Source organism: Teleopsis dalmanni, chromosome 2 (genome assembly GCF_002237135.1).
Source record: "Teleopsis dalmanni isolate 2A chromosome 2, ASM223713v2, whole genome shotgun sequence".
NCBI lineage: Eukaryota > Metazoa > Arthropoda > Insecta > Diptera > Diopsidae > Teleopsis > Teleopsis dalmanni.
This window is the reverse complement of record NC_051847.1, coordinates 144141758-144155680: the sequence shown is the minus strand read 5'-3', so window position 1 is coordinate 144155680 and position 13923 is coordinate 144141758. Positions and strand designations below refer to the sequence as shown.

General features: G+C 24.1%; 1 protein-coding gene across 1 annotated transcript in view; it reads left to right on the top strand.

The window, feature by feature from the left end:
- Positions 1–13923, top strand: part of LOC119675885 (nuclear receptor coactivator 7-like) — a 31495-nt gene that overhangs the window by 17272 nt on the left and 300 nt on the right. The window lies entirely within an intron of this gene.

Below are 13923 nucleotides of genomic sequence, written 5' to 3'. Positions count from 1 at the left end.
CACATAAGCAACTGAGTATGTATGTATGTACGTAATTAAATTGCGAAAAGTCATCGAATCGCTACAATTGCGCTGAATTTTAATTTCAACATCATAAACTTCAGCTTTGTAATTTGTATGTGCAATTCTTCAATACTATAATTATCATAAATAGTTTCACTGCCAAATATTTGTACAATAAAAGCAATTACTAGATATAATTTGAGGAAAAAAAATCAAATAAAAATCAACAACTACTGACAGTAACAACCGCAAATTTGTAAAATTGTGTGACAGGTCTTCCATTGTTATCGTTTCATGTACGAGTACTCGCGTTTTGTTTATTGGAGATTCATGATAATGATGACTATCAATGATTTCTTCAATTAGTTTTGTATTTCATATATTATATACTATATGTATATTAAAAATAAATTGTCTGTTTATTTTATTAAATATAGTTCATTTATTAGTAAAATAAATTACTCTTAAATTATAAGTTAATAAACAATATAATTAGGTTATTTAAATCTTTTAACCTTTCATTTTGCCAACAATATACTAATTATAATTTATATATTCTACTTACTTTTTTGACTAATATCTAAATATCTAATTATCATACTTGATTAACTCTAGTAAACTTCATCATCTTACCCAATGGTCACCTAATCCTGTCTTTTATTAAATTTTCGACTAAGAACTACATCCAGAAAAATATGCTCAAACTACATACTTATTAAATACACCAAATCATTTTGCAGGAGAAATTTTAGCTCTTGGTAAAAAGATAAAAAAAAACCGACAGGTGGTATAGTTAAATAAACATGATGCGTCGTGTAAGAATATTTTGACCTGAGATATAGTTAAAATCTAGTTAAATCAACCAAATTATTTTTTTGAGTGTGTGGTACACTAAAATAATCTTCTAGATTAAATTTCTCGAGCCTTTCATATTTCCCTAATTGCAATCATGAGTAGCTTTTATATCTTAATTGCCTAGTGCGCTTTGAGTTGCATTTATTTATAAAATCAATCGTTTGTTAAATGGTGCAGCTGATTTTATAGTAAGATAAAACTACACTTATTAACTAAAAACGTACAAAAATTCTAATAGTAAAAATCTCATAGTACACTCTTCAACCACCTCTTTCATCTTATTGTGATTAAGTAGTAATTTTCACATACGAATGAATATAAAACAATTTAGCTTTAGATATTAAATGAGATTATTTTCTTATGAATATATATATATATACATGTATACATACAAAAATATATGAAATAAATTCCAATAAAAGAATATAATTCACATTGCATGTAGATAAATAGATAGATATTTCGTAAATGTCTTTAATTTTTTTCGATTTGGTTCTTATGTCGTCAATGATAACGGAACGGTGTCCCCAAAGCGGTCTTTTGAGCTTAAGGTTCTACCAAAAATCACATTGTGCTAAATCAATAAAATACAAAGGCTTAAAAATTAATACAGTTTGAGATAATGCATAATCGTGTTGTGAAACCCAAAATTGGCTACCCATAATTTTGACCTTTTATTACGAATAGATGATTCAAGTAAACGTTGCAAAATACTTAAGTAATATTTCTTGTTACAAATATTGTAGCTAAGATTTTGCATAGTTTTTTTTTTTATTAGTCGGTTATTTGTGTGTCGTTTTTATAGATACAAGACTCATTGTCAATTATTATATATTTCATCTTATTTTGATAAACATTTGTGATAGATTTTAAAGCACACCTGTTTCTTCAAAAAATATGGTCTTCTTTTGATAAAAAACAAGAATTCACACTTTTCTGTCATAAAACATCTTTCAAAATAATCTGGATTAGTCCAAATCTATCAATGAGGTCTCAAATTGTCAGTCAACGATTTTTTAACACCATTTGATATGCTTGACATATTGTTGAGCAATTAATGTTGATAGTCGTCTAGATCGGTTTTTGTCTTCCTGTCTTATTTCTACCACGTGTCACCACTTTTTTGTGGCATAGCTGTTTAACGAAGGCATTCTGCAACATTCGCAAGGGTTCCTTGACAGAAATTTCATTAAACAAACAAAATTTAGTATTCAAACTTTAAACTTTACTTAAAAAAAGCAGATATTGCAAAAATAATTAAGTTTTTGAACACATGCAGATATTAACATGAAGTTTAAAATAGATATCCGTGACAATACCACCAACATAATGGTCATGTTATCTAAAGTGTTTTGGGCACGGTAAAATAGGCTCTTTTGGGCTATGACGAAAATGCATGTTATGTAGACTGTAGATTGCCAATTTCGTATTTTTCAATATTTTGGTACATTTTGGTTGTGTCTAAGATTAAAAAGAAATGTAGATATGCTTACTTTTAATTTACCACTAAAAATAACCAACAAGAAAAAACTCATAAACACTGTAATAATATTAATTTATTATTATATTATATTATAATAATTGTTATACAAAATTATATATCTTTATATCTTTTTTAAAATCGGAAAGTGTGATGACTAAATTATTAGCCGTTTATAAAATAGGCTGTGTTGCTTCCTGACTGTGTTGCTTTCTCTAAAACGTATTAAAATTGCAGTAATTTGCACAATTATTTCAATATTTGTTTAAGTACAAATTCTTCTAATTCTTCTTTTGTCATAGTTGTTGTTTTCTCATTGATGTGTAATTGTTGATAGATAGCAAATATTGCACTTTTAATCAAATATGTGAAGAACACACCCTTTAAATCTATATACAAACATCTGTCAAATTGTCAAAGCTATTTAAATTGATGTATAATATAAAATCATATAATAGTTTTCAAATGTGTAGTTCGGTTTCTTTGATCATGTATATTATTTTATATTCAATTCAATATTTCTAATACCAAGAAATTATATTGACAATAATTTTTTTAATTTTTATGTATAAATGTTTTAAAAAGTTCTTTAATGAGTATATTGTGTTAAATAATATATTTGCAATAAATTGAAATTATATTAATAAGTTTATTTAATCATACATCCATCCATTTGTCAACCTATCTTTAATCTGTTGCTAAGCAGGCTAGACATGAAGATTTTAGTTGGTTACTTTAGAGGTCATTACAAACAATGATATCCTTTTTGTAAAATGGACGGAGAATGCTCAAGCACATTATTCATTCACTTCACCTAAAACAGGTAGTATTGTTATGCCTCCATATAAATTATGGAACAAATAGCTTTAAACAGTGCTAAAAAATAAAAGGAAAATATGCAGGATCAAGTTTCAAGGCTGTGCACAATAGACCTGTTCCCTGAATTTCGAAAAATTTCTATCTCATTCATAGATCTAATCGTTGAAAATTTGCAATATAACTTCTGGCGGATCCTGGCAGAATTTTATAAAGAATTTTCAAAAGGAAAATATGCAGGATCAAGATTCAAGGCTGTGCACAATAGACCTATTCCCTGAATTTCGGAAAATTTCTATCTCATTCATAGATCTAATCGTTGAAAATTTGCAATATAACTTTTTGCGGATCCTGGCAGATCAAGCTGACAAATTGATGAAAATATTTACATATATCAAACAAAACTATATGAAATAACTGCTAGCTTGTATTTGATGAAAAAATAATGATGTTTAATAAAAGTTTAGTTCGGCAAAACTGCAGCTTTATTTTATTTTATCTCACGTGAGATTACAAGTTATTTCTACTTTTGTTTAGTTGGTATTATATTCTACTAATCTATTTGAATGAATTTTTATTTATTAATAACTCATTTAATCATATTCACTTGTGTGAATATAAAGAACACAGATTCTTCAAGAACTCCTTATATAGTGCTTGTACTCGTAATGAGGACATTTTCCAATTTTTTTCTGTAGTTGTAATAAATAAAAATAAGTAAATAAAGTAAAAATTCTACTAAACATTATATCCAACTAATCTATTTGGAGATATTTGTAATTATTACCTCATTAACCATATTCAGTTGTGTCAATATGAAGAACACCGATTCTTCAAGAACTTTTTATATAGCGCTTCTACTCGTAATGAGAACATTTTCTCCTTTTTTCTTTAGCTGGAATAAATACAAGTAATAAGTAAATAAAGTAAACATTTTACTAAAAATTATATCCTACAAATCTATTTGAAGATGTTTGTTATTATAACCTTTTTACCAATATTCAGTTGTATTAACAATGGTTCTTGAAGACCTTCTTATATGGCTCTTGTACTCCTAATGGAGATAATTTTTCCTACTCTTCTCTAACTTTAAGAAATAAAAGTTAATAAAGTAAATAATTAATAAACATTTGTATATTTTAATCTTATATCTTAATACAATCATTTATAAGGAAAAGTTTCTGTTGCTGTTTTTTTTAGTGATCTTTATAAATATTTTCTCATCAATAGTTTATTTTGTTAATTGGTTTTCCTTAAACAACTTAAGCTGCGGTTATAACTTTTAATAAAAATTTGCTGTTGATAATATTGACACAAATCAATATCAAAAAGAGACCTACAAAAACTAATAAAGTTAAATCAAATTGACTTCAAACAATAACTTTTTTGTCTATAATTTGTTTTCCTGATACTCATACGCCACATGCTGCTACTCTTCTCTGTACATACAAGTATATACGAAGATAAATATATATAAACATATGTATATATATATGCTTCGTCGTTAATATATACAAATATTTGTAGTTTCTTTTATTGTTTTTAAATACATTGATCATAGCGATAAAAATCAACAACTACAAAATAGAAAACGATAAAAAAACTGAACTACATCTTTGTAAACAATTTGTACGGTACTATTGTGAATGGACGAACCTACCGATAGAGCAACAAATCAACGGACAGACAGACCTATATTTACAGCCCGGAATGCGGTAACAGCTGCAGCGCAAAGTCAACAATAATATTGGCAGTGCTTCGTATTTTAGCCAAAAACAAAGCGTAATGATACATTTTCTATAGTCCAAGCGCCAACGAACCAATACAGCATTACGAACCATTTCAACAATTTGCATCTCAAAACTACACAACAACGTAGCGCAGACTTGAAAAATAAAACAAAAACAAAAACAAACTGAAACTGAAACTGAACCCGAACCCAAACTGAACTGAACTTAAAAGTATTGAGCAACACATTTTTCAGTCATAATTTGTGCTTCTTACACATTCGATGTGGTGTGCCCGTCTTTTTTGTTGTTCAGTATTTTGGTTGGTTGGTTAGTAGTGTCTCGTACAAGCGATGCGAACAGACAAACGAACAAAGTATCTGCGGTATTTGTTTAAATAAAAATTTTTCTAAATAAAAGAAAATTTTTAAAAAATTCAATTCTCAAAATTCTCAAACTTTTAAAAGTTTTTCAAAATCTTCATTCTGAGCTGCTTTAACTGAAAATAGTTTAAATTTTTACAAGATGTGACTTTTTGTTTTAATTGAAATTAAAAATTTTAAAAAATAAATTACTTTAAGTTGAATTTTAATATAAAAAAGTGTAAATTTGTAATTTTCATTTATGTGATAAATTTAAAATATCCTTTTAATGCGTTGAAAGACTTCATTTTATAGAGTAATTTTAAACGAATTTATTTATTATCAAAAACAACAATAGCAAAACGAATTTATAACATTTTTTTTTGCTAAGTTCTGTGATTATTTCCACTTACATTCCTGTACTGTAATAAACATATATATACTCAATATTTATATATAAATATATACATCTTCATTTTAAAAAGTTTAAGAAAAACGTGTAAAAAATTTATAAAAAAATTTCAAATAACTTATGAATTATTTAAAAAAAAAAAAATAAAAAAATAGTTTATTTAAACAATTTTTATCTAAATTGCAGTAATTGAAATAAGTAATAAATTACAAAAAAAAATGTGAAAAAATTAAATAAATTACATTATATTACAAATATTACATTTATATAGCAAAAAATTATGTCTCTAGAACCTTTTAAAAATTGAAATTAATAAAATTAAAATTATAAACTATAAACCTTACTATTTAAACACCAAAACTGTTTTAAAATTAAAGTTATTGAAGTTGTAAAGTTGATACTCTACTATTACATCTCCAGAACTTCATTAAAATCAAAATCAATAAAGTTATAAACTGAAAGTCTTACAATCAGATCCACAGAGATTCATTAAAATCAAAATCAATAAAGGTATAAAATAAAAGCCTTACAATCACATCCACAGAGCTATATTAAAATCAAAATCAATAAAGTTATAAACTGAAAGCCTTACAATCACATCTACAGAACCTCTTTAAAATTTGAATAAAAATTATATTAATACAAACCTCACAACTGCATCACTGAAAGTGCCTTAAAATCAAAATTAAGTTAAAAACTAAAACATTGAAATTACAGCTCTAAAACTTTCTTAAATTAAAATTAATAAAATTACAGAATCAAGATTACAAACTTAACAGTAACACCATCAGAACCTTTATAAATCAATACAATTGTTGAAGCATTGCAACTACACACCAGTACCAGTACTTATTTAAAATCTAAATTAATAAAGTTGCAATCTACTTCTCCAGAACCTTTTAAAAGTCAAAATAATAAATTCATAAACTTGAAGTCCTACAATTATATCTCCTCCTCTAAAATTTAAATTTTGAAAAGTTACCTAGTATTTGAATATAATATTATTAATAATAATAACAAAGACAATAACAAAGACATTGTATGTCGCTTTGTCTTTTAAATATAGTTTTTATGTAAATTTTAAAAAATTTTAAAAACAATTGAACTGTGAAAAAACAACATTGTCTCCAGAACATTCAAAACTTCCTAAAACAAAAGAAACAAACCAATAAGTTGCAAATCTGAATAAATTTTAATTGAAACTAAACGCGCCACAAACATAAATCGTTACCTCCAAAATATCATATAAATCTAAAGTAAAGTAAAGTAAAGTAAAGTAAAGAAAAAATAAAAATAATAAAATTTGACTTTGAAAACATTCCAAATTAAAAGAGATACAAATATTAAATTGTATGCTTATAAAGCAGAAAATTATTCGCTACAGAAAATTAAAAGTTTGAATACCAAAAAACAAAAAAAAAACAAAAACATTATCTCTCTGAAATCCCGCTACAAAGTAAACATGAGTTCCTCCAAATCTGTAAGATGGGCAAAACTTGCCAAATACATCAAGAAAAGGGTAATTTTATTTAAAAAAATTAAATGCAATACTTATTATATACCGTATTTTTAGCTATATTTACTCAATTTGTTTTTTGTTCTAAATATTTTCTCATTCTAATAAATAAAGACAAGTCAAAGCGATTCTTGTAAACATGGTCAAGATATAAACATTAATTTATTTTGGTCACAAAACTCTTTCTCTTGAAGTCAATATACTCGTAGTACCACACATCTATCGTATGTGTATCGTATCGTATATTTATAGTATGTACATATGCGCCCGTGTAAACGTTTATCTCGTAATTTAGCAAAAAGAAAAATAGACATTTTTCTTTAATATTTCTGAATTATATTTGAAAATTTTAACAAAATCTCAGTTGGCAATGTTTTTTCAGTGTGATATTTTATAAGTCAAATAAATAGAAGTTTTTATTCTATAAATTTAATTTTTTTTGTTTTGGAATGTACTAAAATTGCACTAAAATTGGTTATGTCCATCAAAATTCCGTAATAGCTATAAAATCTTTTGTTTATATGTGTTTCGCAGTTGAAAAAAAAAGTTTCCAAAATGTTTAGAAAATTGAAATATATATTAAAATCAGACACAAAAGTAACAAACGATCAAGAAAAGAAAAAGGAAAAAGAGGAGAAAGAGAAGAAAAAAAAGGAGACAGAAGTAATTATAACTTCAATTCTTAATTTTACATATCAAATTGTTTGTTTGCACTGTTTTTAATTATATATTTCTCTCCTTATAAATTATTCTCAATCTTAACTCTATAATAACAAAAACAAGTTTTTATATATTTTATATTTTTTTATTTTCATTATAAGTGCTTCGGCATTTTTGTCAAAAAATTGTTATACTAAATTATATGCTGGCACGTAAAATATTACTTTGAAAATACTTAAAAATTGTTAAAATTTTGACCTGTGAGCACACAAAAATTACTTTAAAAAATTTCAAAATTATGTACGAAAAATAAAATTACAGTAATTAAAATATCTGAAAATGTGATAAATATATACGTGTATAATACAAAAGTACTCATATAGACAAAACAAAAATCTTTTCAAATATAAAGCAAAAAAAAAAACAAAATTCTTTATTAATAGAACAGATATAAAACTCTGAATTCCAATATAAGTATAAATTGTACACACAATAAATACACAAAACATAAAAATACACAATAATAGATATAATTACTACAAATTTATATTATAAATCCTTTATATTTATTTAAAAGTGAAAATGTTGGCGCAAAAACATCAAAGAATTGGTCATTCTTATAAATTTATCCGTTATGTCTAAGCATTACTAAAGGTTACCTACTAATATTTGTTTTTAACGTTACAGTATTTAACGAATGTAAAGGCTCAGTTAGTCGGTACGTATCGTCAAAAGTTAAGCGAACTTAAGATGGAACGAAATATACAGTTGCGGTTGATTGTGTATTTCGCTTTGGCTAAAATTCACTTAAGTTCTTACGGTACATACCGAGCCTTAAGCCGGTCGCACGATAGTCTCTCATTCTTATGAAAGACTAGAATCATTCTATTATGTACTTTTTTTCCGTTTATCATAGTTCAATAGTTCATTCCATTTATCCATCTTTATTCAGAGAACTGTCTTTTTGCATTGTATAACAAGATTAATTAAGATGACCATTCTCATAGTATAGAGTTCAGAGTTAAATTTACTTTCTCTTTGGCAAAATCGCCTGATAGTCTCCCATAATTGCCGAGTTTTTAATTCTTCTTTTATGTTGCTAACGCGTTTTCTTCGCAAGTTATTGTTCATTTAATTTATCACTCTTCTACGTATTCGCTATTGCTTTCTACTGCTTGGTAAGTTAATGAAATCTTTACTTTAAAATGTGTTCTCCAACGTTGTTTTTTAAGACCTTCCAAATTGATTTGCCTTCTTAAAGCGAATAAAAAAACTAAAAATTCTAATAATTTTTTGGTATGAACTTTCTAATGTAAAATAAAGGTAATTTCAGATTTATCGGACATAAGGACTTGACAACCGACTTCTATGTGAAACAGCTTCGTCTACAACGTTTTAAAGTACAAAAATCTTTCATAAGATAATTTTGAATTCTATCGAGCTTTTTTCAATTGACATAAGATTATTATTATTAGAAGAAGATACAGAATAATACACTGTGACTTATAAGAACTATTGTAGTATCCCTAAAGAGAAGTGAACTTAAGTTAACCTGAACAAATTTAATATGTTATCCCTACAATTTTAAATACATTTGTATTTTAATAACAAACTAAAATATATTTGAATAAATTTCTCTTAAAATTCATTGATTTCAAAAAATTGCTGTTTCATTGTTTTCATAACCCAAACAATTCGATTGAAAAACCACACAAAAATTGTTTTTAATAATTAAATACTGTGTTAATTTTATTTAGTTATTTTCAAATACATATTACTAAAAATATCCTATAAACATTTTGTTGTTTTATCTCAAAATAATTTTCTCATTCAAACATACATATAAAACAAAATTTATGCTTGTATTATAAACACGTGAGTTTTAATTAATTAGTATAATTAGTACGAAGAACTTCCTAGCACTGATTTTTTTTGTCTTTTTGAAAATATAAACCTGTGAATTTGATGAAACAGATAGTGGTTTGATGAGTATTTGTTCAATAATTTTTTTAAAGTTATCCGTTAACAAAGATTAAACTATAAATTAACTAAATTCAAGTATAATTTAAATGGAGACCATAAGACCACGTTTACTGACAGAAGAAGGATTATTTCGTATAAATATACAGAAATCTAATAAAAATTATTCACTAATTTTTTTTAAAGAGGTTTCGAACAGTAGTTAACTACAACAACAAAAATTCTTTTTATATTTTTTTTATTTAATTCAATCTTTAGTATGGTCACAGCTATTTCGGGTATTGCCAAATATCCATCGAAACCTCTCTAATAAAATACAATAGCCATCATAACCATCATAACGGACGTTAAATTATAATTTATATAATTTTTTTTTAATTAATATATTTTGCAAAGATTAGTGTCTCTCTATTTTTACCTCTCTAAATTATTTACTTAACTTAGAATATATATCTTAGAATGTGTATAATACACAGATTTTCTTTGAATTCTAATACTTAATTAAATACAAACTAAATCTTTCCAGTTTCTACTCGTACACGTACCATTAAAGTCAAAATGGTACCCGAATCTATTTAATTCTCATAATTTAATTTTAATCAATTAGCAAAAAATAGTAATTCATTTAAATTATAACAATTAATAAAATGCAAGTCATATATTTAATTATAAATTCATAAATTTTTTGAAATATTTCAACGAATCAAAGTTTAAATTTTTTAAACAAATTATGATAATTTTATTATTTAAATTGTTTAAACTTTATATATTGTAGTCGTGAAATTAAAAATATCTTACAAAATCAATTTAATATTTAGCATTGAATATATTCGTATTTAATAATATTTGTATAAAAAGTCGCATAAAATGTAGTTAAATAAGCCATTCGACTTTGAACTGAAACGAGCTTAAATTTTTGTCGCAAATTAAAATCTGCAAACTTTATTTTTTTTTAAGAAATCAAATGCAATATCTTAAATATACATATTTACTACACTAGTATATGGTTTTATATATATGTTTATAAACAGGTTTAAAAAATTGCATATTTCAACTTTATACTGATGGAGGTGGGCTAAAGTTTGAAGTAAGTAACCTGAATTTAATTGCATTTAAAAAGAGATGCAGTTGTGGATTAAGTCTTAGTTGGTTATAAATTGCATACGTAGTTAACAAAATTTAATTCAAAATTTAAAAACAAATTATTGTATGTGCTATTGTAATACACATAATATATACAAGGAGTTTTATTCAAGATGCTCTAAGGGAGGTGATTCCTACACCCAAGAACTCAAAAAATCATATGTGTGTGATAGATCACTTTTAATTAATTACCGAGATACAGGGTGTCAAAGGATTCCTATCCGAAAAATATTCTTTAGTCAAATCTTTCTAAATATCCCAAAAACTTTTAATTTAAATAACTTGAGTTGTACACTAATGCTTGATCCATATCCTTAAATATCCTCTAATTTTCCATTGTTCTTAAATGTATTGAGTAGTATGATAATAATACTTATGGAATAATTAAATAATGATAGTTAACATAATAATTAATGAATGTATTATGTAGTATAACGATAATAGGTGTGGAATAATGAAGTAACGGTAATTAAAATGTCCCTTATATTTTACAGAAAATCTAATTTTACCTAAAATTCTAACAACCTAATAGCAATGTTCACTGTACTTTTTTTGGAGTGCCTTTTTTCAAAAAAATATTTATGTTTTTTAAATTATGAAAGTTATTAATTTATAATTGAATAAAATTTATAAATTCAAAAACTTAACTTTTAAAGTCTCAAAAAGAAACATGTTTCATCACACCACCTTCCAAACAGGTTTAAATATGGATAATCACATTATCTTATTTTCTATTGTCTTCTATTAAAACACAGATAGCGATCTTCTTCTTCATCGAACCATATCCATTACTATATTCCACTTGAGATCTGACATTACAACTATTATACTATAATATGTAATTAAATACCTTCATATATATATTTAATTTTAATTTCATTTAAAATTTCAAGCACTAAAATTGGGTTATATTAATTTATTTAATTATTTAATAAATAATTTTTTTCTTTCTTGAATATTTGTTCGTAGTTCTACTTTTATATCTTACAAATTTGTATATATACTTCTTATACATATATAATTATCTCTTATATATGAAATTCATGTGAAGAACAAATGGACTCGACTTTCACCTTACTACGGCCTTCACAACTCAACCTTTTGTTGAATACATTTTTTTCCAATTTTACAATCAAATAACGAGCACACGTTTCCATTATTATACAAATTCTTTTCATATTCCATAAAATGTATATTTTTTAATTTGAATTAACAATTATATTTTTAGTGATGAAATTTAATATTCATACAAATTCCATATAAAATCTAAAATCAGCGACTTGTGAAAAGTCTTTTATGTTATTTTCATTTAAAAGTATAATTTTCGGTAATTTAATACATACTGAACTATCGGTTAAAATTCTTAGTAGCTTAACAACTGAAATGCTTATTAAACCACGACAACAAATTACTATTTATTAAATAAATAAAAATTAAAAAATTTAAATTTTTTATTCTGAAAATAATGAAAACAATGCAAACATAACGAACCTTAACGTATAATTTCTCAACAAAAGAACTTTTTAAAATATTGATTTCTATGAAAATACTCGTATGTAGAATAAATAAAATTTAAAAAGCGAAGAATTAACAATATGGTATTATAATATATAATTGCAAATAAAAAATAAATATTATTTAACTTTGTTTAATATACTGAATCATGTAGAGGCGAAGTCCCCTTTGAAGTTATTATATCTCTTCATTCAAAACTCTTTTGTATACAATAATAAGTCAAGATATTTGTTAGTCCTCCCCACATAATATCTCCTTAATGTTCTATTACAGCTACTAATAATTGGCACAACATCAAACTTTTTTAAAAATATGTATATATAACATATATTTATATATATATACATTTTGCATGCAACAAATATTAAATTGTATATCATAGTGCATTCCGTCAGACCTCAAAAGTTTGACCATAAAAACAAATTGTTATTAATTCCAAAACAATAAACAATACAAACATAATGAACCTTGGCATTAAATAATTTCACAACAAAAGAATTTTAATTTTTATTTTTATTTATGTTAAATGGTATGAAAATATATTCCATAAATCAATTTTAAAATAAATCGCAAAAATTAAAAAGAAATAATTACTTCTAACATTTTTTTCCTCCACTGATATCTGTTTTATTTAAGTTCCTATTAGGTTGTCGCTATTCATATGTACTCGTAATATATAGATTATAGATATAAATAATACATTTGTACATTTTTATTTAACACACTCAACGATATCTCCAGCATTAGCATTGACCGGACTCTCACCTTTATGAATGCTTCTGACTGGTTCTAGCTTGACCATTTTTCTACCCATTATTTCGAGGATTTGTGAATTCAAAACGGATTTCTTAGCTAATTGAAAAGGATTCCTTCCTCTCTCCATATAATATATAATATAATATAATATAATATAATATAATATAATATAATATAATATAATATATAATATAATATAATAATATATAATATAATATATAATATTATAATAATATATAATATAATATATAATATTATAATAATATATAATATAATATATAATATTATAATAATATATAATATAATATATAATATTATAATAATATATAATATAATATATAATATTATAATAATATATAATATAATATATAATATTATAATAATATATAATATAATATATAATATTATAATAATATATAATATAATATATAATATTATAATAATATATAATATAATATGTATAATAAAATATATAATATGTATAATATAATATATATAATGTAATATGTAATATATAATATATATAATGTAATATGTAATATATAATATATATAATGTAATATGTAATATATATAATATAATATATATAATATGTATAATATAATATATATAATATAATATATATAATATAATATATATAATATAATATATATAATATAATATATATAATACTAATATATGTATATAATATATATATA